Consider the following 27,812-nt stretch of genomic DNA (forward strand, 5'->3'; position numbering starts at 1 on the left):
TTGAGTTTTGAACTCTTATCTTTTTCATAGTGGTGGCATTAGACCTACTTTTCCTTATGCTGTCTATTGCAGAGAGGAAATAAATACAAATAGTAGGTCCAGATTTGTGATGTGACACAGATTTTACACAGTAAAAAGAGCCTGTATGCATAACACAAAATGATTTATATTCAAACCATAACTTTATCAGTTAAAAGTAAAGTTGTCCAAAACACTCGCAGTGGATTTAATATTAATTTTCTAATGTATTTATGTTCAATTTAAAATAAACAAATAGAAGATTAAATTACGTATTTCCCCATCCAAGGTTCATATAAACCCATGTGATCTGCACTGAGGAAGATGGTACAAATTAGCCTTTGTTCTGGGCTAATAACCTGTGAAAATACACCCCCAAAGAGTGTTGAAGAGACTTCTGTGAGGTCGCTTGGGGAGATTTTCTTTCCAGGCTGTTATCCTTGACTTCTCTAAGAAAATGTGCCAGGCCATAAATAGTGCCTTTCAGGTCACTGGAGATCCTTAAGGTGGTGAGAGAGAGGGTTAGGTCTCCACATTGGCCTTTTGTCCCCAACCTTCAATCCTTTGAAGCTCTGTTTTCAAACCCTTACCTATGAGGCAAAACTCACAGCCACATCCTTAAAGTGTCTGAACTGAACCGAAAGGGACATGAGCATTGCTAAACCTATTGTAGAGGTTTCTTTTGTTTTTAGCAGTTCATCTCTGGGAATATTGAGGAAGATGAATATGCCCTAATCCTGCCCAGACTTTGGCCTTCTATTCTGTTAGTGTTTTCTGCAAGCTTGTGACCAGGAACGGTGCTATGGAAACCACTGTCCTTATTCTTGCTGGGAGAAGACTAACACCAGCCATTGGCTTGCTAATCTAAGCTTTTTCATAAGAGTTGGATACATTTATAACCATCCTCTGTAACATACCTGAGCTATTTTTTATTTTATTTATTTATAAATTACAATTAAAAAATAAATTTATAATATTTTATTTATTTTTAGCAGTCTTGGAGTTCGTAGTATGCATATTCAAAAGAGAAGAGTTAAAAAGTAACATAAATTGGACAAATGCTAACCCTGACCTATGAAGAAATTTTATTTTCACTCTCTTGAAAGGGATTTTGTGAATATTTCCAGGAATCGCCCCCCGAACCCAGGCAGGGTAGCAGTGCTGCCCTGCCCTGTGCCCTCCTCTCTCGCTGCCTGCTGCCACGTGGCAGCGGCAGCTGTTTGGCAGGTTGCAGATTGGGCCATCCAGCTGTGTCTGGCCTGGGAGGGGGGCTGTGGAGCGGAAGAGAAGCCCTAGCACAAGGCTGCAAATGAGTGTGATACAGGTCTAGCTGCAGGGGAGGCAAGTTGGGACCCAAACGTGTGAGACTCCCTCTCAACGTGTGAGATTTGACTGGTCTGCACCGTGAAGGCTATAATTTCAAAATCTTGCTAGGACGGTTGGAAGTACAGTTTCTGCCGAGGCCTGGACTTAGGCTTGTTAATGATTCTATATCTTTGGTACAAGAAGCTATTTCTTTTGGCAGTGGAGGAAAGTGCATTCTCTACAACACTTCCAGGCCATCTACAGAGTAAACATATTTACTTACTCTGGGCAGGTCACATAGCCTTTCAAAACACTAAATTCAAGAATCCAGTCTAAGCACAGCCCAACCCTTCCTGTATTTCACTATGTTATTCAGTTTAAAAAAGGAAACCATATTTTAAAAAGCTTTATAGACCAAGCTCCATCTACATGAACTGTGTTTATTTCTTCAGGCAGGAAGCTACTCAACTACTATTTCTGGAAATAATGGGAAAGTAGTTGCGTAGACCAGAGTATGAATAATGCCATTGTTGTCCTTTTATTCAAAGCTACCAGGACTCTCTCATTAGTTTTTAAAATTCAGTTTAGAGCCCTAATAGGAATTTCTAAATTCCTATTTTGTTCTCAGGCTAAACATAGGCCAGTAAACAATAGCCACAATTAACAAATAATCTTTTATTTTCATTTCATGTTCATAACCAAAACCAAGTAGCTTTATATTTTTACTCCATGCAGCAAACAAAAAGCGAAACTTAGAAAACCAGATTGAATAATTAACATTTTATTCTCCTATACCTGCTAGGTTGACGTTTTATCATAGAGGCTTTTGCATGGACTGTGTTGGACTGATTCTCTGCTGTGGTAAAATTTTTGAAAATCTCTTCTGAATTAGGACTAAACAATTAGTTTTGATTCTTGACACAGAGTAGGTGAGTTGACTGAAGGCAGTCTGATCAGTTCAGCTTCTCCAAGGGCTCTACTGATGGCTTTTCTTTCCTGTATCAGTTACTTGGTTATAAAAATTTAGTCCTTTATCAAATAAAATAGATAGACTTTTCACCTCCTCATCTTTTAATCCTTATTTCTTTTTAATTTGTGTTTCAGTTCCTGCAAAACATGGTAAGAATTCTCTAACTCTAACAAGGAAGGGAGGCAAAATAGTTGAACTCGGAGCTGGTAGAAAATTTCCCAAAGCAAATTCAATGCAACATACGTAAAATAAAAATATTTGCTCCTTTTATGTGGCTGGTACATCCTCTGAGCTATAACTGCCTTGGAAAAATATGGAGCCTGTAATAGAAAGAAGAAAATAAAGAAATAAATAATTTACTACTAATAATCTGTATTTATTCTAAGCATTGTCACTGAATATGGAAATTCCGCTTGAAAAATAGGCTTGGCTTACAGATTTCAGACTACTTTCTATGCTAACACAGTTTTTTGGATCTGTGAGTTCCCTGACTCCATCTGCAGACTAAATGATAGAATAAGTGCTTGAACTAAGGCATTGGGATCAATACAGCTTGTGGTACTGAAGAAAACAGCTCTTAGTTGTGCTCTGAGTGAACCTGTTCACGTTGCTCATTCCTTGTGGGTTCTTACACTATATAGCATGTAAGTTTAATATGAAGGGTGCACAGACACCCCAATCTCGATGTTACAATATGTTACTGACCCTCTCAGTCAGATTGACTGTTTTTACTCTCCTATATTACAGAAGATACGATTCACCAAACAGTGGACCTGTGGTTATAGCTTTCTAGCTGTGCCCATCTACCTCCATCTCTGGATATGCCTGCTAAAAAAGCAAAAACTTGAACGTGCATTGCAGATTCTCAAACCGACTTGTGTATTGCTCTACACAAAACTCTACCTGTTTTCTGCACTTGAATTTTGAAGTGCTTATGCTTCACTGATACCTAGTTACTTTTTTCTGAAACACATACATATGCACATAGGTAATATGATTTGCACCAGAAAGAATTTTTCAGTCTGCCTTTTGCTCATAAACCAGCTGTTCTAGGTTCAAACAAAGCCAAATGAGCCAGGTAACAACTTTCTGTTTAGCATGCTCCAAGCAACCAACCCATTTTTATTAGGCTTTGTTACAGTTACCTTTTGCCTTCAGTCAAACTTATAAACACTTTTTTTTTTTTAATACATAATTTGACGAGAGATTGTCAGTCAGGTATTCTGGAAGACCCGTTAATATGGGAAAATCCTGACTCCATGCATAAAGTAACAGAAATCTCCATTACAACTTTAATTCTAAGAGAAGAAGAGAAGAGAAGCCCCTTCTTTTAGACAATTCTGTAGCCAAGCTGGTTCTTTATTATTACTTCTCCATGTATCTGTCAAGGATATGCCTGTTGCAGAATGCAGCATTCAGTTTGCATGCTTTCCAAGTGAAAAGAAGAAGATCTGAAGAACAAAAACCATTGCTGCTCATTGGCTAACCGTTTCAGTTCTAGCATTCCCTCACTCTATTAGTTTAAACTCAACCTAAAGATTGGCTAATTCTTAGAACACGTATTGAGATTTCACTGCAGAATGTTGTTTGGATTATATTACAGAAAATAATCATCTCTAAACATTGCTGGTTTCGTTTCACTTCTGATATGAAAACATTCACTTCTGGTTTTAGCTTTTCTAAAGCTGAAGTTGAAAACATATTTCCGCCGACCCTTGTATCTGAAGCGCACAAATTCCTCTTCCACAATGGAGAATTTAAAGCACATTTCTCTAACAGTACCCCTGGTAGTTCTAAACAAGGTCACATTAATTATAGTTGTTCCTATTTGAAGTGTAACTATGGAGAGTTTCTTCTTTCGTGTGGTTAAATGCAAACTCAAACCGTAAGGGTTAAAAATTGACCGGCAATTCCTGTGCCAACCAACACAAATTTAATGCCTTCCCATCCTACATAATGAAGGACAGCCGCAGAGTTTCACGGACCCTCTTTCACTGTTATTATTTATCTGTATTGCAGTACTGTGGAGGCTCAGAGGCTCCTTTTACAATTCTCCACACAGTGCCTTAACCACAAGATCATCTTTCCACTTTAATCTGATGCAATATTTGTTATCTGCTAGAGCTAATATGCAAACCTAAGGAGCTGGCTACAGCACTGAGATAGTATTTGGAGTACAGTACTGTAATCTGTCAGTTTTCCCACACTTTGCACTTGTAAAGAGCATATCTGATATGAAAAATCAGTGAAATATACCAAACTTTTTTTTAACAATGTTTGTTTAGAGTAGAAGAACATATTGACATATTTATTCTAGAAAAATGACTGAACGATGACACTGCAAATGGGGCATCAGCTGTTAATCACGGCACAGAACATTTGGTGGATTTTTTTCAGAAAGTGTAATTAAACAAACATACCTGAATGAATGGAAGAAAATACCTTTCCTTGCTATGAAAAAAGATGTATCACTAGGCTCACGTGAAGTCCCATTTTGTTCAGCCGGACTCTGTACAACCATAATACTGTGAGAAGACTTCATCTTGAGAAATTCGGGTGGAAAGGCAATGTCTTCATGGGATCACAGAATGACAGCAAGCTTTTTTTCTGTGCTGTTATGTACAGCCTGGGGAATACACGCTAAGCTGCAAGACAGAAGCCTTTGCCTTCTTGCTATGCTTGGAAGTTCACCTGATGGCTCCAACAGGTGTTAACCCCAGCCACGGGAGAAGGGTCATAAGGAGAATATTTTGTGGGTGAGAGAGCTGAGGAAGTCTACAAGAAACCTTTTAGAAGTGTTGCATTTAGAACTGAAACCGTTCCCTGTTACAGTCCCTACTACACTAGAAACAAGGCTCTGTGTGTGGGGGGGGGGGTCTCTTTGAAGCTATTGTCAAGTCATTTCCAGTAACGTTGAGTAACTTTCTAGCAAAATGGTTCCAAACCTTTTCTGACTCAGGTTAAGGTTCAATATCGACTGGTGAAATGCCATATCAAGATAAATTTTTTTTTTCTGCTGCACACCTTTACCTGTTTACCATCCACATGAATTGAAAACAGCACTGAAAACTTTTCTATCGTAAAAGCAAATATCAAATGCAGTGGGAGCTGCAGTATTGCGGTAGCACCCTGCGGAACTAGGAACTATGCTGCCCCAGAAGGGCTTTCTCATTTGGACCACTATAAGTATGCTGAAAAAAGCACCTAGTTGCGGTTGTTGCAGATTTGCACTGCTTAGCAAACACCCACTTTTCGGTCATCTAGGCTAGATAAACAACAGTGAAATGCATTGAGTGAGGTTAAGTATGATTAGCTAAAATTTTGGGATGCGCCTTATAACTTGCAAAGACATACTAGTTGGGGACTGCTTTTAGACCCCGTCTAGAGGTCCACAATCTATTACAGCCTCCATGCTTGTGGCAAAAGTTATCTAGCTACTGTGCAAGATCTTTGCCCTTCTGTGTTTAGTGGGCCTTGGTTTATACCCTCTTGGCTAGTGAAATAGCAGGGCTGTTATATTTTGCTTTGCTGGACTTTACCACTGCATCATTATCTACTCAGAAGAAAAGAAAAAAACTACTGATGAATAACATATCACTGCTTTCTCACAGTCAGCTGATAAAAAATTTTTCTCTCTCCCACTAATTTGTGCAGAGCATAAGAAGAATGCCATTTCATTATAATAGCAGTAGAAAAAAGCTGTGGTAGAAAAAAAGAGCTCTGTGGTGTGGAAATGAAAAGTCTGATTCAGATCTTACTTTTTCCTTCGTATAGGGAAAACTATTAAAAGTTAAAGAAAGGATCCTGAAATAATGATATATATTGGAATGTTTTTATACTGCCAAAACACTCAGCTTATATACTCAATTGCAGATATTCCTATTTATTTTACTACTGCATTTGAATGTTGATATTTGGTTAGTAAAAGTCTTCCTTTTAAGAATAAGGTAGGAGATTTTACTGTAGCATTGAGACTGAGAGTAATACACAAATTTTTGTCTGTTTGCTGAGGAGACGGCTCTGAACGTGATTCTAACAAACTGGAATTTCCAGGAATGGAGCCTCCTTCTTAAAGATTTCATCTTTGCACTTTGGAGGAGCTGTATGCCTCTAGGTATTTCTAATGAGCCACAGAGCCTTTTCACTTGTAAACTCTCAGGTTGAATACAGTTCAGCTAAGCAAGAATTAAAAATTGTTTCCATTCAAGTATTGGCTGCTACCCTCTCTCTAAGATTAATTTAGCTGGGTCTCCATTCCAATTCCTGTTATAGACTTGCTACTCCACTACACTCTAGTCTTTGCAGAATGGAAATTACTTACTGTGTGGTTGTGTAGCACCTAATTCAATTCAGTTGTGATCTTAGATCCACAGATGAGAGTTCCTGCAGGAAAGGTCAAGTTACCATGTATTCAAGTTTCCTTTACCAATATGCTCAGATGCCTGGCATTCAGAGCGCCTTGAATCAAAGCTATTGTCTACCTCTAGTCAGACTGTCCGACAGAAAGCACGAGGCAATCTGTACAGCACATATATAGCAGATGATGAGATTCACTGCATCTGCACTGCAGGGCATATATACACCTATTTTTGTCTGGGGAATCCTTAAAAAATAACCGGCTGAGGCCAAACTAGTGTGCATGCATTTGAGAAAAATAATCATGCTATTGTCTGCGACGAACACTGGGAGGTTAAATCTTAGATTCCAGATCAAAAATAATATGGTTAACAACAACAGTGGAAAAAAGAATCCGGTTCATGACTTCAGAATTCTGGGAATTGGCTGTACTAGCCCCAAAATGGATCAGAAGGCAGGAATGGAAAGCTAGTTGGTCAATAGTTGGCCATTTTCTATTGCACCAAGACAGCTAGAATGGACAGCAAGCATTTATAAGATTGCTTGCAAATCTGCTTTCCTGTTGCTTGCAGCAGAGACAGCCTCTCAACATTATGACTTTCATTGGCTGCCAGATGTTTATCTCTAGACGAGGCAGAAGACGCTTTACAACTTCTTGTCATATCATATTTAAAGCCTGATTAGGTATTTCTCATTTAATCACATATATTATTAATTTCAAGGAAATTGATGTTGCTCCCTATGCCTTTAACCAGTCAGTGCATAAAAGTTGGGTTGCTAAGGAAGGATTATAGCCAAGGATTCCAGTTTAGCTGACTGCATTCTGATTACTTAATAACGTTCAACTATGTGCAGAATTTGTCCTTGCTGTTTGCTACACAAAGTACTGCACTACTGGAAAAAGCTCTTACTCCAGAACAGGCTGCAACGCACTGGGTTAAAATACTTCCCTCAGGACGGCTTATATTGCTGGTAGTGAAACAAGTCCACATCTAGGGAAAAATGCAGGATTTTTTGCTGTACCATTCCCGCAGCACTAACGATCAAATCAAAAATGAATGCCAAAAGCTTGCTCTGAGGAGCTGAACCTACGATTCTTGTGGGAATTCAGGACTGCACACTTCAGTGCTGGTGCGCCCCGGCGCCGCTCAGCCTGGGCAGGCGGCGAAATCGAGCCTTAAAAGCAATTGGGATACAAAGCTAAGGACATGGAAATAAATTCCTCACCGCAGTGAAGGGCACTGTAGGTGTGCATGTAAAACCTAACCGGGGTTGAGCTAGTCGTACCACACATGCTGGCTGATGAAACTCCGACGGTGGTATTTTTCCTGAAAAGCACAGTTTTGAATCCAAAACGCTTTGCCGGATTGTTTGATTTCACTGAGATCTGAGGAGAGCCTTCCTCCTCCCTCCCCTCCGCACCCCCCCCCAAAAAAAAAAAAAGTTTGGATGCGTTCAATGTCATTTTGACGTTGGGGGAATGAAACCTTTGGACTGTTCCTCCTGCAGTCACTCTTCCGTCGCCGTGGAGGAGGGAGGGCGCCGGCCGGGCAGCGCTAGCCGCCCCCGCGGCCGCGCAGCGTGCGCGCCGCGGCGAGCCCGACCTCCGCCTCGCCCTCGGCCCGCGGGGGGCCCCGACGCTGCCGGCCCCGGGCAGGTGCCACGGCAAAGCGCCGATCGATGCCCGGGGCCTGGCTCGGGGGAAACGCCCCGAGCTCCGCCGCCGCGGCTTGTTCCGCGCCGGGCCGCGGACAGGTGCGGCCGCAGCCCAGCGCCCCCCTGCCCCGCCCCGGCGCGGCGGTGGTGGGCTTGGCCTGCCGCTGCTGCTGCTGGGTGCAGCGGCCTGAGTCACGCAGCACTCCGGTGCGGGAGCCGAGCGCGCAGGCACACGGCGGCGGAGGGGGCGGGTGGACGCAGGGCGGCGAGCGAGCGGGCGGGGGAGGCAGGCGGGGGGGAGGCAGGCAGGCAGGCAGGCAGGCAGGCGGGGGGGAGGCAGGCAGGCAGGCAGCGGCTCCCCGCCCGCCCACTCGCACATGCTGCCGAGCTGCAGTCAGCTGGAGCGCCGCTTCCTCCCCAGCCGCCGCCGGTGACCTTCTCGCCCGCCGGCCGCCGCGGAGGAGCCCGGCTTCCCCCGCCAGGGCCGGGCATGCGACAGCGGCTCCCGCGAGCCCCGTCCCGCGCCGCCCGCCGCCCAGCAGCCTCGGCCGCCGCCGCCCCCCGCGGGAGCCGCAGCCCGAGCGGAGCCTCAGCATGAACCCCCAGTGCGCCCGCTGTGGCAAAGTGGTCTATCCCACCGAGAAAGTCAACTGCCTGGATAAGGTGCGGGGAGCGAGCGAGGGAGGGAGGGAGGGAGGCCGGGCGGGGGCCCTCCGCGGCCGCTCCGCTCCTTGCGGGGCGGGCAGGGCCGGGGCGCAGCCGCGGGGGGAGCGCGGCGTAGCGGCAGGTGGCAAATAAAGTCGCGGGGAGGCGGCCGCGGCGCCGGGATCCGCCGCAGGGCGGGAGGCAGCTGGCGAGCACCGTGTCGCCGCGCTGACGCAGGGCTAAGAACGGGCTGGGGCGCCGACGGCCGCGCCGCGGGGGCGGGCCGCGCCCCTCCGCGCTGCTCCGCGCTGGGAGGGAGGGAGGCATCGGGGCGCCTGAGCGGGCCGCGGGGGCTCTGCCGGGCGGGCGGCGGGTGCCGGCGCCGCCGCCCCCTCGGGGAAGGAGTTGCGGGCGTCGCCGTCGTTGTTGGCGCCTTCGCGGAGCGAGGGGCCGGCCGGCGCCCTCGGCCTCTGGCGCAGTGGCTGCGCCCTGTGCGTGGGCTGAGGCGCCCGGCGGCGAGACCGGCCCCCTTTGGCCTGGGGTCATTTCCCTGTGATTTTGGTCGTGACGGAGTGCGGCCGCTTCGTAAATAAACGTACAAGCCGTAAGGCTGGGGCAGATGCTCCAAATTAGCATCACTAGAAAGGAAAGGCGGTAGGAGCTCTGAGATGAAAATGCTGTATTATGCGCTAAATTTAGTCTCTATAAAATATACTGAAAACTCAACCATCCTATTAGTTATTAATACAGTACTACATTCTTAGAAAACACTTTTATTTTTAAACTGGATAGTCAAGCTCCTGCTTCAGTTATCTGTAATCCTGGCAAGGTCAACATGCTGAGGTTTTGTCACTCAAATAGAAAATTTACGTTTCCAAGAGTGTTTCAGAACCACCTGCAGTAACTCTTCATGACAGTAATTCTTTTGAGTCAGTTTACAGAAATATTAATGTTCATCCGAAGTATTGGCATGTAATTGTGTTTCTACGTTTACGGTTCCCTAAAATAGCTCTCAAAGCATCAATATTGTAAGTAATTCTACTTTACATTTCTTTACAGTACTGGCATAAAGGATGTTTTCACTGTGAAGTTTGCAAAATGGCTCTGAACATGAATAACTACAAAGGATATGAAAAGAAACCTTATTGCAATGCGTAAGTATTGTAAATGTCAAGTCTTGCAGAAATGCACTTGAAAGAAAAAAAACTGGCCATGCATATTGTAAAATAGGTATTGTCCTGCTGTAAAAAACTTAATCTAGAGATATGGCAGTGCGTTCTAGAGCAGCTTAGTATCTTTTCAGACAGTATATCGGGCTCGTATTGAAGTGATAGAAAATGAAAGTATTTGGTTATGATATGGGTGGTGTTTTAATATTAGATCTTGAGATACAGGCCCATTCCTCCAAGAAAGTCTGTCAGAACTGATGCTGACTCCCACTGTGTTCACTACTGGCTTACTAGATGGTAGATATCTGTTATCTGTTCTGGACCGTGGACCTGATCAGCAGTTTGCAGTAAGAAAACAAACAAGGTGTTTCTTAGTTTTCCAGGAACAATATCCTGTTAGAGATCATTACAGCCTATTTTTAACTGTTTTGACAGCCTATTTTTAACTGTTTTGTTGTTCACAAAGCTCAGACTACTGAACAAGATATTTACAAAGTCACTGCTTTGAGCTTCGTTCTGCTTTATATTTTCCTTCTCTCTGAGATTTTGATAAACAAACTAGATGAATTTTTGTTGTTGAATATAATCACTTTATATTGCACTTTTAGGATTTTTGGTTTTATTGTGGATTTTGAAGAGTGTTTTGACATTTGGCTTGTGAATACTGTAGAAGAGTATTTTGGTATACACATGAAAAAGCTTCTTACTGTTCTTTGTACCGTGCTCATAAGATTTGCTAAGTGCGTTTCAGTATGTTTTAGTCTTTAGAAACATTTATAATATACTTTGTTAAAAGGGTATCTCTAAAAAAAATTTGGACCAAATTCTTCAGGTGTTACTCATACTATCTTCATTTTCACCTTCACCTAGTTAAAAAGTGAGAGAATTTTGAAACTATGGGCACGTTGTAATTTGTTCAGGAATATTTTCCTATAATCCTCTTAAAATATTTGTTTCTTGTTGAGGTAGACAGTCAATGGTTGGCCTTTACAGAACAGTTCAACAGCATATGCTTATTTCTTCCAGGCCAAACCTGCAGCAAATCACGCCTATGTATCTAAAGTATGTGTAGTGTTATAAGTACTGCTGTGCTGCCAAAGCTTGAAACACCTCTTTGGGTGGGCATGGTTATTGTACTTTAGAAACACGGCGACTTGCACACACGAACTTGTAGCTCTCCGTGAGGTGTTCTGCAATGTGCAGGGCTGAGGCTGTGAGACCTCTTGTAATAAAATGTGATCACATGCCAGTTTTGCATGTTGCAGGGAATCTCTCTAGGAAGGGAGTTTCATGCTTCAGCAGGTGGCACGCTACAAGTTGAGACTAACTTAAAGGTTATTGGCCCTGGATGGGACTCTGCTTTTGGTAATTTTTGACTTGCAGTATGAAGTACAAGTTTACATAGTTGACGATGGTTATAACTCTTGTGATACTTTGGTGCCTTTTATCTAGCTTTTTGTGAGTAATCTTTAGTGCTGGTACTTTGGTTGCTTGACCTTTCCTAGGTAAAGAGGTACTTAATTATATGTAATAACACTGTTTTTATAAAATTCCTCCATGCTGTAGGTTGAGGTTTCCATGCCATGTCTACTTAGTTTCAGCTGTAGAGGAGTTTGTCCTCCTATGTTGCATGTTCTGTCCTTCTATTTCTGGATGACAGGAGTAAGGATTATAGATGTGTTGTGTACCATTAAGGCAGTATTCTTCTTAGTATTTGCTTTAATGGACTTTGTAACAGTAATTCTTGGAAAAAAAAAAATCCTTGACTTTGAAAGGTCCCTCAAACCTGATTTATGAAACAGTTGCTGGTCAAACTAGTCAGGAAGAAACAATGTAAAAACATGGAAGAATGGGTTTCTTCTATTAAAGATGAGAGAAAACTTAGTATAATCAATGGTATGTTTTGTTCTTAAGTCTTGCTAAGCTTAAGATTTAGAGATACTTTTAATGGGTAATTTTAATAATAATAAGTGTTCTGTGGAACCAGTAAGGGGAGACTAATATGTATTTTCTGGTTTTAGCAAACTTTAATATCCTTCAAAGGAAAAATAAGATATTTATGCAAAATAGTGTTTTTTCAAGCATGTTTATTTCAGTTTGGGTATTTTGACACACTAGTCTTGCTTCTCAAAGGTTACTTATTTGCAAAGCAGATGCCATTATAGTATTTAAATTTATGATGTGTGTTATCCAGTGTTCATTAGTGGGAGGGAAACCCATTTTTATGTTAAATACTGCTTAATCAGAAAATCTGCAAAGAAAAGAATGCGAATTTACTCATACAAACACCTACAAACGTTTGACAAAGAGCAATTGCTGTTAGACTGTTTATCGAGGCCATCCATCGATGAGAGTGTAATTTGTACATAAAAGTGCAGAAGTATGCACTAATTTGAATAGGAGAACAATGCTATTAAGTTCTTTAATAGGTTTGGAAGCCATAGTTAGCTTTTTATTAGGACAAGTCGAAAAGCATGTATGTTCAATAATTTCTGCAGCTATTTGTTAGTTCCTAAGTTAGATAGTACACTTCAGTATGTTTTGATTTTTGTACCTGAAGTAGTATATTCCACTCTTTTTTTCAGGTGTTGAAATTATTTATCTTTGCTGGATACTAGGAAGAAGTAGAAGTTACTCTGACTGTAAAACATAATTGTATTTCCATTACTATAAGAAAAAGATGCTGATTTGTGAATGTTTCACTTCAAACTATACTTTTGTTTGGCGGAGGAAAGAGAGTAAAGCCAGAAATTAATAGTTTAACAGGAATTAGTGAGCCAAGAAGGAATGTATTATGAAATACTTGGTGTCCACTAGAAAACAACATAAATATTTGTAAACATAGGATCCTGATTTTTTAAAAAATAAATTTTTGTTGGGCATCCTGCCACATTTCCTGGCTGTATGCATACCTTATGGGAAGCATATATTGATGGCAAAAGTAATTTCTGGGTTATTAGAAGTGGTAGAACTAGTACCGGTCAAGAAGCTGAGCTTTTTAGTATTGCAACTCTGATACTACTTTGTCATGTTGTAGATTTATAAAAGATTTCTCAACTGGGTTATAAGGGAAAACTTTGTCTACGTGTGCTTCTGTATATTATGGCTGTGAAAAGAATGGTCTTGTGAGTAAGATATGGGATCTATGCTTCCATTACATTTCCCATGCAGTTCCATAGTCTATCTCCTGTAAACCTTTCAGTTCTCTTACTTGTGGAGGTGAGATTGTACAACTCTGTTTTCTCTATCTTTTCTATTTCTGCATAATTTCTAAACTGTTTGAGTCTGGATAGTCTCTTACTGCTTGCTTGCGTGGTGTCTAGAATACCAGTGCTTTGATCTCAGCTGGGACATGCTAGTACTACTGTTGTCGTATAATTGGTGGTATTACGTTTCTCCGTTTACCTGCATTCACGTTTCATCTGAAAGACCTCATGCACAAAATTTTGAATTTTTTGTAGCTGTTCAGCACATGGACACTGCCAGTTTTGCATTACAACTTTAGTTTTGCCTTTTACTTGCTGTCTCACCTTAGATGTGCTACTTTACCAGAGAGCTGCCTGATTTGTGAAGTGATGTTAATGAGACTGAGCGCTCAGGCTTGTAGTCCAGTTTTGTAGTTCAGCAAGGCACTATGCATCCTCTGATCCAGGCGAAAGAGCCGCACTTTGTCTCTCTGAATGTGCACGTAGCTAGCTGGAAGAAAGCAGGACTTTGATTACCTCTCAGTAAAAGAAGGGTTAAGACAATTAAAAAGGCTCAGCTAATCTGATAACTTGTTAAGTCAAGGTTAGCTTTAATACGAATCTGAACCCCTATTCTACTTTAAAGTCTGCAGGTGGAGGATATTAAGTACTTGTATCATATATATGGAAACAATTAGAAGTAAAGTAATTAATGCCTTTTCTTTGTAAACTCGGAGCTCTTTCTTCTCAACTGCAAATAACCAAAACGATGCTAGGAAATGAATGTCATTTTGGTAACTAACTGTCTGCGTACTAGTTCTCAAGCTTGTTAAATGATTGAATCATCTAGGATGATTATACAGTAACTTATTCTTACGAATGTTCATATAAATACGTTTTTGTCAGATTCACTAGACCAAAACACAAGACTACTTCTTATGCAAAATGTAGAAGCTGAAACACGTATTTTTGGAGTGTTCTTTCTGCATTGGCTACACCTGCTGATGCATACAGACTTCTTGCACGTGCCAACACGTCCAAGAGTATTTTTAAATTTCTACAATACCTAAGAGCTGAACTTATGCAGACCTGTTGTAATCTCTTGCCGAAGGCAACCAACGTTGCTGTTGGAATAAATCCTTCCCAAATAGTTGGTATCTAAGATTTTGCTGATCGCCTGTACACAGCGCAGCTTCATTCAAGTTTTTATTTATGACAGCCACCATATGGACTGATTACATAACTTTGAAATTTAAATCTGCTGTCATCAGTCTTGGCAAGGATTATTGACACGAAGAAAAAGTCATCATCACTTTATTTTTTTCTAGGTTTAATTTCTTTTTAACTCATGCCAGTAGAAAATAGATATGCAAATACATGTTGAAAAGATTTTGTCTTTGTTGTTGCTAGAAAAATTGTACTACAATTGCAATCTGTGAATGCAGTCAAACTTTACGTTTTAAAATACTGTAGGGAAGAGATAAGAAATGTCAGAGTTATTTTATTCCAACTGGGAAATGATAAGAATAAGATACACTTTTCTGGACAGTCAGATAAGCTGTCAAGTGGATGCAGTTGCTGGTAATATGTGGATGAATGTGGCGAATAAATGGAATCCGTTATCATGTAGGGGGAACTTGAATGTAGAGGTTTCGTTACAGCTGTGAAACATGAGGGAGTTTTCTTTCCACCAGTACGTAAACTTCTAGAAGGTAACCAGATACATGATGATACGATTCTTGGTGTAATTAGCTAGCATTATCTTATTTTTCAGTATTGATTTCATTAGGTGTTTATTTTTCAATTTAAATATGGCAGGAAGAAAGAAAACCAGCAGGTAAGGAGTGACCAGGAGTATTTCTGAAATATGGTGGAGCCACTTTTAAGAGTTGCAAGAAAGCACAAACAGTAAGCAGATTTTTGTTTTTTTAATTCTTTGTGATCTACTGTTACTGAACAACACCTTATTTAGTATAAAAGGATAACGTTGGGTTGATGAGGAAGAGTGTTTTAAGCCATGGTTATGCTTATAGCCAGTTTGTTTTCAGGTTCTGGGCTTTTCAGCTGTTTCCGATCATTGGTTTTGTTCAAAAATAATAAATTGGTTTTGTTCAAAAATAAGCTATTGTGTAACACAAAACAATCCCCAAACTCCCCTGCAAGCTTTCCTAGAAGACAAAGATTTATACTTAATCATTTTATTAACTTTCTGTATTGAAGACTTTGCTTTTAGGATGAAATACAAAATGAGCAACCCAAATAACAGAATCATTAGAAAGATAGAGCTGGTGGGGATCTCAAATCAGAGTCAAATATGTCATTTAAGTCCATTATTTCTTGTTCAGCTTCCCATAGGGATAGCATCCAGTATTTGAAAATAGCTGTCATGTCTCCCCTCAGTCACCTTTTCTTTAAACTGAACAGCCCTAATTCTTTAATTCTTTCTTCACAGATCATATTTTAAGTTCATTCTTCTTGCTCTGCCTTGAACGCTCTCAAAATGGTCTATATGTTTTGTTTTTTTTTTTTTGAACTGCGGTGCCCAATGGAGTGATACCAGTGCTGACAGAACATCAAATCTGTCCATATAACTTGCTTGCATAATTTTGCTCATGAATCCCAGTACATTGCCTTTTGTTTGCCTCTTGTTTTTTTGGAAAAAAAAAGTTAAGTCATATTCAGATTGTCACGGGCTACGGTTTTATCTTTGCAGAACTGCAGCCTCAGCAGTTGTTATCATCCATTATTTGAGCAGTTAATTGTTCTTGGCTCAGCATAGGACCTTCCACTTGTTTCTTATTGAATTAAATCTGTTTTTCCCCAGGCTGTTTCTCCAATTTGTCAGGTTCATTTTATATTCTAATTTTGTTCTCTAAAGTACTTATAGCCCTCTCCCTTGCCTCTCACCCTTCCCACTGGAGAGGCTGTAAGCACATTGCAAACTTAATAAGTGTAATCTTCATTTCATCATGCGGGTCACTAGTTGAAAGCATGGAAGACTACTGGGCCCAGTATGTACCTCTATGGAACACCATTTGATGCAGCTTTTCATTGTGAGAGTGAGCAGTGATGAATGAGTGAATTACTTTATCTTCTCTAGCAATTCATGGAGTGCTAGGTCAGGTGCTAAATTCTGCATAAGAGAGAAAATAAAATTATGGAATAACTTAATCGTTGTTGATATTTGTGCAAACTCTGTTTAAACATTAGGAATAGCTACAAGCACTCTTGTGGAGGAAAAATATGTTCCTGCTACTCAATGCTGTGGTATCTTAATTGGCTGAGTATTAGGTCTAACTTAGTACTGATGATATTCAGTAACGAGAAAAAGAGTAGGGCAAGAGGCCATGGCTGTTTGCTAGAGCTGTTGAAGGAGCTTCTTAGGAAAAATTTGTTTAAGTCTCTGAAAGGTGTTTGTTACATATCTCTAAACTTCTTGAAGAAGAAATGGCATGCTGGCACACGTTGCAGGACTTGAATTTTGTGCGTGAGGCTGCTGGTGGTTGTGAAGGAGTTATTAAAGAATCATCATCGCTGGTGATGGTTCTTGGGAAGAGTTGGTCTACGTTTTGATCTATATTACTTTATCTGAGTAATGGGATGCTAAAACCCTTCTCAGGTTCCATTTCCATGTATTCAGTTTGGCTGTGCCTTGATCTGAGGTTTGAACAAGGCCCGCATATGATACCTTCCTTATAGGCAAGTGCTGATAGGTGTTCAGGGAGAGAACTGTATGTGCTCCAACAAGCCCCTTGGTTTGGATGGTTGCAAGCTGTGGAGAGTACGATGGAGTGCTACCGCTTGGCTGCAACCAACTTATTTCCCTACTGGTGCAAATGAAGTGAAAAGCTGCCCTGAGGGAGATGGGCTGTTATGAGTTTTCCCTCAAAATGGGTGGGTTCCCAGACTACACTGGTTGTCACCTCCAGCATCCAACATCAGAAGGGGCTCCGTGCTTGGAATTCTTGTTTTCTAGTATTCTGCCCATTGGTGTAACTGCTTCAAAGGGGCCATTACAATGTAGTGCTACATAGGACACTGCTGGGGAAAATAAATGGAAAATACAGGAATTAGCACTGTGCATCTTACTTGTATTTTTAAGCAAGAACACAATATACACGGTTATCTAAGGTTATGTGCAAGAAATATTTGTAGGAATCCTTCCTATTCCACAGGTTCCTATGTGGGATCCTGATCAGTTACCAGTTTATATCTTGGCTGAAGAAAATACATGTTTTTAATTTGTATGGTCATTGATAATCATGGACTGTAGATAATTTTTCCAGGGACGGGAATATGTATCTCCCCAGTACCTGTTGTCACAAGATAAAGAACAAGTATTCTTATGGAACTGTAGTTACTGAGAGAAATTACTTCTGAGTCAGAATTACAGTAAGTGTGATTTTCTTTGCTTAGTAATGTCTTGTCCAATGTTGATATTCAATGTAATCTTAATTTCTTTTTCTTAATACTTATTACTTCCCATACTGAGACTTAAAGACAGCTGAAGCTTGTTTCACTTACATTTACTAATATATTTAGACAGCAGAACAAGAACAACAGATGAAATCTTGTGATTCTAAGTCATTTACTTATTTGCATTGCACAGCTTGAGCTTTGGAAGAGGTAGTAACTGGTTGTAGCAAGTCTATGAAATCTTGATGGTATGTATTGTTAATGGTTTTGTGATTTAACTGTTTGGGGGTTTTAAATGTTCTTATCTGTATAATTTCCTGTCGTATTTTGCAAAGAATTAAAAAAATGTATTTTCGCTTTGCTGCGTTTGAAGTTCTGTGTGGCTATATTAATGTTACTGATGGTCACAAGTAAACTTGCTGTGCTGACAGACTATGTTCTTTAAGGCTTGAAGAAAAATTCTTGTAGGTTCCAACATTTCATGTCACTTTGAGTTTTCAGAAGAGATGATGTCAACAGAGAATGACAACATCATGTCAGACAGCTCGGTATCAGTAAACACGTTCAACTCTTTACTGGTATCGTCATTGAAAACTTGTCATAATTATCCAGACAAGTTACAGTCTTGGCTGAGTGGTCAATTAATGTTATTTTTATAATTTTAAATGTTGTGGGACTCTTAACAGAAATCTTGCTAAATTTAGAGATTGCAGAGTTTAGAGGGAGTGCAGAGTTTAGTTGTGCAATGTTTAGGTTCCTTAAAAAGGGGACTGCAGGCAGGGCTTGCAGGGAAAAAGTTCACTATAAGAAGAGATGCATGGATTGCTTCTTGAATAATTGGTCATTTGAGTCCAAATTAACCAGTTCATGCTGCTCCTAGTTATGCAACCTCAAGTAGCAACTTTTTTTGGAAAGAAAACAAAGCCACCAAGTTACATTCTTTTCCTTGCTTCACAGATCAGTTCGTTTATTCTCTCTGTGCTTTTCTTTGTCTTTTGACAGAGAGTTGAACAAACTATTTTCGTGTGCTTTCTATTCGTGCAGGCTGAAGAGAGTGGGCTTGTTGCCTGTGTAACTTTTATTGGTACCAGGAGAAATAGTCCAAATGTTGAAGAGTGCAGAATTTTCAGTCTCTCTGATTTCCTTCCCCTGCCGGCCTTCTGCAGAACTGTGTGACTGTATTTGATCCCATCCCATCTCGATAGGGAGGAGCCCAGGCAAATGCGCCATCAGTGTTATAGCGGAGGAAGGGCCATAGCAGCTTAGTTTTAAAAATGAAAAACTAATTGTAACTTGGCCAGTGATTATTTAAGCATATATTGCAAAGGCTTTTTTGGGAAGTGCATAGTACTCTTTAAAGAGTTTTTCTTAAGGTGTAAAACTGTATGAAAACAGTGCAAGTTTCCTTCTTGTAAGATCTTGTTTCACAGTTTCCAAAAAATCACATTGGATTTTTTTGCCTTAGGAGAGCAAATGTTTGGAGGTACGCCATCATGTTTTGTCTCTGTAAATGGCAGTATTTTCCACACAGGTGTATTGGTATAATGCCAGTTTCACTGATTTAAAAATAAATTTGTACGGTATTTTAATTTATTTATTTTATACTTCAGGTATTTTACCATTCAGTTTGCTGAATTCAAAAAAAATAGCTGTTTCCTTTTGTCCCAGTTTTACTCTGGAAGAATTCAATGCTCATAGTACCATTCCTTTTAACTTCAGAAAACTATAAATAGATATATTTAGGCAAAGGTAAAAAATAAGATACTGCTCTTAGCCACTTATATCTTAATTAAATCTAAGCTTTATGGAGGGGAGAAGTGTTAAGATGAGATAATTTGCATTATTAATCTCCCTTTCCCCCCAGTATTGCTTTATTTAAGTTTTTCTTTTTTAAAAAAAAAGGGACTATCCCTGCTGAACAGTGCAACACACTGAGTGGAGCGTTCCCATCTTGTATAGCAGTGGTTATGCATGTCTGTGACTGCAAGAGGGAAGAAATTCCTGGTTGGATCTGGCAGGACATACAAAAAGAAAAGGGGCCAGCATAAGTATTTGTACCAGCACAAGTGCTCAGTAAGTGGTTGACCAGGAAATTATTACTAGAGTAAGAACTGGCAGTGTGCTTGGTGTGTTGATATACTGGAGGTTGCAGTCCATGTTCTAAAAAACCTGCCTTAAAATATATATGTAGAAAACCAAAGCATCCTAAGGACTCAGATTTGGGTTTTTGGAGCTATTGTTTGTGTGCTTTGATACAGTGGTGACTGTGCTTTTATTGATGTTAATTTATGATGGATAGAAGAGAAGTGAAATTGATGGAGGAGTTGAGTAAAGAGAAGAAATGCCTGTTAGAAGAAGCGTGTTTGAAAAATAGTTGCTGTTTGGTTTATTATGTAGGTGTATTTGATACAGATTTTGCTGCAATATAAAAAGGTCTGTGAGTTTTATTTTGAGAGAGCTGATATGAATTGTCAGGCTATCAGAAAACAGATGAAGTTTATTACAAGAGTTATTAGCATAACTTGTTGAAATATTGTAGCATTAGCACAAAATTGTTAGGAAGAGCAGAGAAAGGGAAAACGAGGTTGAAGGAAAGAATATCAAAGATATATTTAGAAGAACAGTACTCCCCAAAATATCTGAAAAGGATTGACAGCCCTAGTAAATGAAACTGAAATATAAATATTAAAGGAGGCCTGCAGTGATGATGTGTGGACTTTTATAGGAAAAAATGAATATATGTGCATGCAGAGAAAGCAAGGATGAGAGCTGGAAAAGATAAATAATTACACAATTTATAAAAATGTTTATTGAGTTTTTCAATATAGCAATACCAAAGTGAATTTCTGAAATGGACATATTTTTGACTATTTGATTAGGAATGGGGTATTCTCATAATGGGTGATTAGGTGGGTCGTGACATGGATTTTTAGTTCATTGTGTTTATTTTGATACAAAGAACTCTAGCTAGTGAAGGGAAGTTAAACGCAGTTGCTCTCAAGTAAATCACTTTGCAAACTGCAAAGCTGACAGTGTGCGTGCTTACAGTTGGTGGCTTACTGTTGTATCAGAAGTGTTGGGAATCCAGATCAGCAGGAATGGTGGAAGCTGGGAGAAGGAAAAGTAGGACAAAGTAGACGAGCTCTGATTGGGGTGATGGCAGATCTACACCATTATGTGAAAATGTGAGTAGCATATCTGTACAGGTCTTCTGACAGTCCAGTGCAAGCGAGGGTATATTGTGAACTGTCTTTTATTCCAGTGAGATGAAGACGGGTATTGTTCTGGGACATAATAACTTAGGCTGGTCTTGTTAAAGTTTTGATTTTATCAAATATGAACAACTCAGCATAGCCTGAAAATTATTTCTGGAGTATGTTTTTAAATGTAACAGATCATCTAGTTCTATAGGCTGTTAAGCTTCTTAGTACCAGTGAATATTTTTGTAAAAGATGGAAAACTTTAAAATTTTTTCAGAGTAGGAATTTATGTATTTGTTACTTTAGGAAGTTTGGAAGGACATCCTGAAGTCTGAATACAAGCTGGTCAAACTTCACCTGTATTAATTTCTTATTATAAAGACCTTCATTCAGGATGGCTCTCCTCGTTGTGGAGGAGAGACTCAAGAGTAACGTATAAATTCCTTATACTGATTAAATGCTTAGCTTTGATCGAGGTACTGCTGTTTCAAGCCTCATTTGGATCAGCAGAAGGAAATCTTTCTTTCACTGCTCAAATAGCAATGACAGGTACTGTCTCCTATGCAGAATAATACTGAATATGGAAAGCATTAACAGAAGGAAAACTTAAGCTTGCCAAGCTGCGTACAGGTGTGAAGGAGACAATTATGCGGTTTTAGAAAAATTGACATTTTTCTCCAATTACTTATTTCACCCTGATGGGAATGGCAGCTCCCCTTTTTCTTGGCTTACCCCGTCCTGCGTGTCCTTTCTGCTGCGCTATGGACACAGACTCTGCCCGACTTTGTTAAGTTAGTAAACAGGCCCCTCTGTTTTCTCCTGCCACTTTTCTTTGAGCAGCTGCAAAGCCATCATGCTGCTCAAATTCAGCTGTCTCCGATGGGTTTCTCGTCTCTGGTGCCTACTGCTGGTGTGATGATGATTCCACCTGTGATGGGCTGGGACTGCTGCCCGTCCAGTGCGAGTCACGCAGGTGTGTCTCCCTGTTGTCCTTTGCTTTGGCATTGTTTGTCTCCATCTCATCTCAACTGGAAATGTTTCAGGGTCTCCTCTTGGTGTGTATCTTCAGAGTGTTTGATGAAATAAGGCAATATTTAACAGTTAGGATAACAGATGTTAATACCTATGTTTAATATTGACTATATGTCTTCTACTGAAGAAATTGGAGCGGGACAGTCAAGAACAGGCTGATTAGAATGAATCTTCTAAATTGATATTATAGGAGCTTGCTTAATATTAATTATTACTATAGGATGTTAATTTTATACCTGCTCTGAAATTTTTTGTTTGAACAATTTCATACCAGGAAATGTTTTTCATGGATGCGCCAATTTCAACATTTTTCCCTGTAGAAATTTATTTCTACTCTCTCGCTTTTGTAGCGGTAGAATGCTTAATTTCAGAGACAAACTATTTAGCTTTGTCACTTAGATTTATTTTGTTTAGGTGTATTTTACCAAAGCATACATTATCAATGTATGAAAACATTATACATCTTAATTGTATAGGTTAATTTTGTTATAGTTGTATGTTACATTTATTGTTATGATAATTTATGAATGAGAACCTATAAGGGTAGAAGAAGATAAAATACATTCTCTTTACAGGCCTGGCATTGTAATACAGCTTATGAAGAAGAGTCATTTTAAGAGAAAAGTATCTTTTGAAGAGTATTTTGAACATTTTAAAAAATTATTCCAAATCACAGTTACTCCTAGAAAAGATCTATTTTCCCAATCGCGCCTAGTGTTAAGAACACTTTGCATATATTTGTGCAGATGCATGTGAGAAGCTCTACTGCTCCCTGATTTATTTTTTGTGTATTCCCCCTCAGATGCTCATAGTATTGACGTCTTTATGGAGCACTTCAACACATGGACGTTATAGCTGTAGCAGTCTCCCATTTTTATGTTCTTATTAGACATGTTCTTTCAATTTTATGACAGCTATATTAGCAACTATGTTGTTGTTTTTTTAATATAGGTTTCAATTAACATTTCTGGTCTGTTGCTCAGTACTTAAATATGCCAAGTAATGTGTTGGAAAGACTATCCCTAACAAATCTGTTGAATGCCACCTTGGAAGAGGAGTATTACGTAGAACGTAGTTAACTCCAAAGAACTCCAAGACAGGTGAAATGCTTAAAAAGACAATATTTCAGTATATTCTAATTTATTGTTCTCCCAAACAGTTAGAATTAATTTGATTTGAATCAAATTCTTTCCTTTCTATGTTTTTTGTCCCTCTGTGATTATTCTGGAAAGTTTTTCCTCAAGTTCTAAAACTGGTAGTATATCTGCTGGAATTTTTGGTGTTGCAATGAAAATGTAAAAACTTAATCCTGTGACTCAGAAGGCTTCCCTGGAAGCTTTAAATATCTTCTTTAATCACATATGTGGTTAATGTACTGCTAGAGTGGAGACTATGCCATTAAATATAATGTAGTATTTGTTAATAACCATGTTTTACGTCCTAGGAATGATAGTCCTGTATTTGAGAGAAACATTTAAGAGACAAGTCACTATCTCTTATTTTCATTTTTTCACTTTTCTCACCTGAGGTACAGACTAATGCCAGTCTGTACTACGTTGCTAGAACAGCTGTATCCCATATCTGCAATGATACAAAAGTGGTAATTTAGATAATATCTCTGAAAAGTAATTGAAGAAGGCCAGTATCTAGTTTATATTCTATTTTTTCTGTGGAAGGAATTAAGGAATAGATCCTTTCTGTGCCTTTGTTCAGGTGTTCAGTTTGTTGCCCTTTTCCTAGCAGGAGAGGCATGTGCTCAGTGGAGTATCTTGTCGTTTGTGTTTGTTGTATGTTACTTCCTTTTGATTGCATTCTTACTGTAAGCAGAACAGTTTTCTTTGGCCTTAAACCTTTCCTTGGAGCACATTAGGATAGCGGAGAATGTGGTTAATTTATATTTTAAGTGAAATAAAATATTAAGATCAGTAATCATTTCTGTGAGGCAAGAAATCTGTAAAACTGTGGGGAGGGAACTCCTTACTGGACAGTACCAGTGGTGCAAACGGTACTGTGGTAAAGTACACCCTGGGTGAAACAAGAGTGGGGAAATAGAGAAATGTGACATTCCAGGAAAGATGAAATATAGATTAAGTTGTCACTGCATGAGAATTCAGAGTGGAAAGGGCACTGCACATATAGTATGTTCATTAAATGTTTAAAACAGGTGAAAGAACTTAAAACATCGTGACTGCATAATGCTGGCAAGTTTCCTTTTCTCTGTTAAGTTGTTAAATGACTCTCCTTGCCATAGAGGCTGAGAGCCTGCCAGGAGTGCATTCAGTAGCATGATTAATGTCTGTCACGTGTTTGTTCTCTCATCTTCTCCCCGGCAGGAGGTGCGTATAGTGCAGAGCGTTTTCCTTTGTAGGTTTAAAGAAAACAAGACTGTTTGTGAAGATGCATATATAGGTAGAAGAAGACAGTGTCAAAGAAATGGAACATGTCCTTGGAACAGGAAGAGTTTGAGATGGCCCTGAGTTCCCGGAAACTGGGCAGCTTATGCAACGAAGTTCCTCAAGGAAGGTTGTGTCTCCATCACAGACGACTTTTGTTGTTATTGTAGAGCCTTCTAGTGCTCCAGAAAAAGTATAATGGAAAATCACAGTCTTCATCCCTTAAATTTTGGTTCCTTTTTAGATATTGTGCTAATATTTTATTCAAGATGAGGACGAGTAACTTGAGCTTTGTTTGAAACGCTGTGGGAAGCCAGCGTTGAGCATGGAAGAAAGGTTTTGCACGCTTGTGATAACCTCTTTTGCTTGGAGGGTATTTTTTCCTACATTCTGTCCAAGGTAGAGTTTCCTGACATTACTTGCTACTGCCTGGTCAATGTCCAAGAGTTAGAATTATGGGAACAGGTATATCAAGTGTAGTCAGTTATTAGAAAGCTGTTTATATTTAACTGTATTTGTGACTGGAAAAAGGCTTTTTTATATTCAAAGTTCAGCAAAAAAAATTAGGTTTTCTCTCTTAATCTTAGAAGTTTTGTTCTTTCTTGCTAGCAATATGAGTGCAAAATTATTGCATGCTAGTTTTAATAATTAATAATATATTATTCAAAGTATCTAGATTTTTATATAGTTTGGATAGCATTAAATGGAAGAATGCAATGCATGTGACAAATAATGAAACTTGTTGGAAGAAGTTTCCGGTTCTTTCATCTGAAAGATATAACAGGGCTGTTAGATCACTGCATGGTTCATTGTACAAAAATGTGATGATTGTACACAGAATCTGCTTGGGAATGGAAATAGCTACAACTGATAGACATGGATTTACGCGTTCTATATATATATAAGTTTTTTCAGCAACCATAAAACAAGACAGACTCTTTTTCTTTTAAAATGAACATGTTCCACTTCTTTGACTATTAAATATGATTTTGTGTTTGAGTATTGTTACCTTGGAATTTTAATCTCATTTACACAAGGTCTTGGTTACAGTTGCTTAGTAACACATTGCAGAAACAGATTTGTTGATTTATGATAATGTATCTACAATATCCTTATAATTAAATACGTTATAAGAAAAGCAAGTACGCTGTGGGTGAATATTTCAGCTCGATGTTTCCAATAACCTCCATCTTCACAACATAGCCCATGGTCAGTGTCTTCCTGTCATATAACTTACGTAATACATGACTCATTGTTGTACATTGTTTTGTTTTAGTTTTAGATCATGCTGATTTGCTGTTTTCAAACTGCAATTTGTAGGTCAGTCTGAAAACCTGAGTTTTAGCAATTTACTTTCATGGGACTGCAATTCCAATGTGGTAGTTATTTTGCAAGACTTGTGTTAATATCAAGAACAAACTGAAGCTCATGGTTCATTTTACATGGTGTTATACTTGCATTCCCAGAGGAGAAAAGTGTTTTAGAGATTAAGTACCACGAGACTTGTAAAACAGCTTTTTTTGACAGTTAAAGGAACTATCCAGAGAAGTGCTGCCTGCTGCATGTATTTGAGCATTTGCAATTAGTGTATTTTAAGGTTTCCTGAAATGTTTAAGGTCTTTCATTTCTCTGCAAACAGGACTCGAGATGTCTTTTGAGCTCCTCTGTAATATATTGCAGAAGAATTCAGAAACTGAGAAATTTCTAGCACTAGCATGCTTTCTGTGTAAAAAGTCTATGAGAGCAAAAATTCAGCAAGCACCTCTGAGACAGGTGGAGTGTTATTACACTCCAGGAGTGTAATCCTGGAGACTGCTTTAAACACAGATCCAACCAAATTAAAAATGCAAATAAGTGTAACAAATTTATAAATAAAACAAAGTTAAACATCCTGTATGATGAGGCCTGAATTCAGTCTCCTATTCTGTATGTATTTTAAAGCATAAAAAGCTTGTGTTCTTCAACTCAGGACACCTAAATAATTCTTAGACCAGACACCTTGTATTTGTAGCAGGGTCAAACACACTAATGTTATATAACCAATAGTAATAATTATTTTGCCTAGTATGTTTTCCTGAGTTTCTTTGTGATATTAAGTTATTTAGATTCCTATCAAAGCTAAAAATTTACAAAGTCCCATACAAGTCAATACCTGTAATTTTTTCGTCAGAATTTTTTTGGATAGATATGCAAAAATGCTGAGGAAATAATTATTATTTTAAAAGTGCCATTCAGATGGCTGTGTTCAGTAGTTTTTGTAAGTGCTTGAGCAAGTTTATGTGAGAGGAAATTGTCAGTTCTTTCTTTTCCACTTTAAAACCTATTTTAGAGTTCCAGCTGTCGCCTTGCTGCATCCTGAACCCTAGGAGACTGAGTCCCTGAACATTTGCCTTGTTTAGATTCTTATGTTATTTGGAACTGTATCATTAGTTTTTAAAAAAAAGTTAATATTTTGAGTCTCAAAATAATTATATTCCAGTTTAAGACAAATATGTCGTCTGCTGTTTCTGGTGTTCTGTTGTTCTACATCTGAACTTTATGTCAATGTTGTCATGGGTTAGCAGTCCAGGGCAGATGTGAACTACTCAAACTTGGCTATGAGAAAATTAGGTGAGTTCAAACACGAATTTGTTTCATATTAATGAATCCATGAAAATTGGGTATGCCTACAGAATAATGAACTCTGTTAAAAGTAACCATGCAGGATTCATTCAGCAAAGATATTTTTGAATTCCATGTCACATATTGGATTGATATTTTTTAATATATGCCATATATTCTGAGGAAAAAATACGCTCATAACCAATTGTAAGTTTTATAAAAGGTTTCAATTTAGTCATATACCTTTTAAAAATCTTAATGAAAAAAGTCGAGTGACTTGCAAAAAGCATCCCTGCTATTTTAAAAAATATTTCTCGTATTACACTTTTTTAAAAAAGAAAAATATACAGGATTGGATTGGTCTGTGAGACCACGTGCAGAGAACAATGATGCAAAAGCAATTATGAGATGTGGAAATAGAAAATGACAATATGGTAGACTTTCCAGCAAGCGGAGTTTTCTTCTTCTAGGACACAGAGACTGTTACCTGGGGAGACTCATGGGCTAGCCTCTTCTAGAGTAAAGATCTGATGGACTATTGATTCCTCTTCCCCCCCCCCCCCATCCCCCCCATTTACTTTTGGCCTTTGAGAATGTTTTTGAGTAAGGACTGTTCAGTGTATGGAAACCTTTTCTTTATTCTTTCATTATTAAAATTTTGTTTGCTAAATGTAAGTCAGCAATTTATCTATCCTATCCAAGCTCTATATTTGTTATATAATCTTTTGTATGTTTTGTCTGTCTTTTAGTAAGTCTTTATTTACATTGAAAGAAGACATGCAAAATTCTTTGCTAGAAGACCTGTGTTCGTGATACTGTATACCTAGTAAATCTTATTTTTAAGTAAACAAGATATAACTTTGACT

General features: G+C 39.1%; 1 protein-coding gene across 2 annotated transcripts in view; it reads left to right on the forward strand.

The window, feature by feature from the left end:
* Positions 1-8,597: 8,597 nt before the first annotated feature.
* Positions 8,598-27,812, forward strand: part of NEBL (nebulette) — a 277,747-nt gene continuing 258,532 nt past the window's right edge. Inside the window, exons 1-2 of one of the 2 annotated variants that reach the window (XM_068934608.1) lie at positions 8,598-8,968; positions 10,010-10,104. The gene's annotated coding sequence lies outside the window, so the exon portion shown is untranslated. Of the gene's footprint in view, positions 8,969-10,009; positions 10,105-27,812 lie in introns of those variants that run through there. The other variant, XM_068934611.1, reaches the window with a different exon arrangement.

The sequence above is a fragment of the Struthio camelus genome, chromosome 2 (genome assembly GCF_040807025.1).
Source record: "Struthio camelus isolate bStrCam1 chromosome 2, bStrCam1.hap1, whole genome shotgun sequence".
In the NCBI taxonomy this organism is placed as follows: Eukaryota; Metazoa; Chordata; class Aves; order Struthioniformes; family Struthionidae; genus Struthio; species Struthio camelus.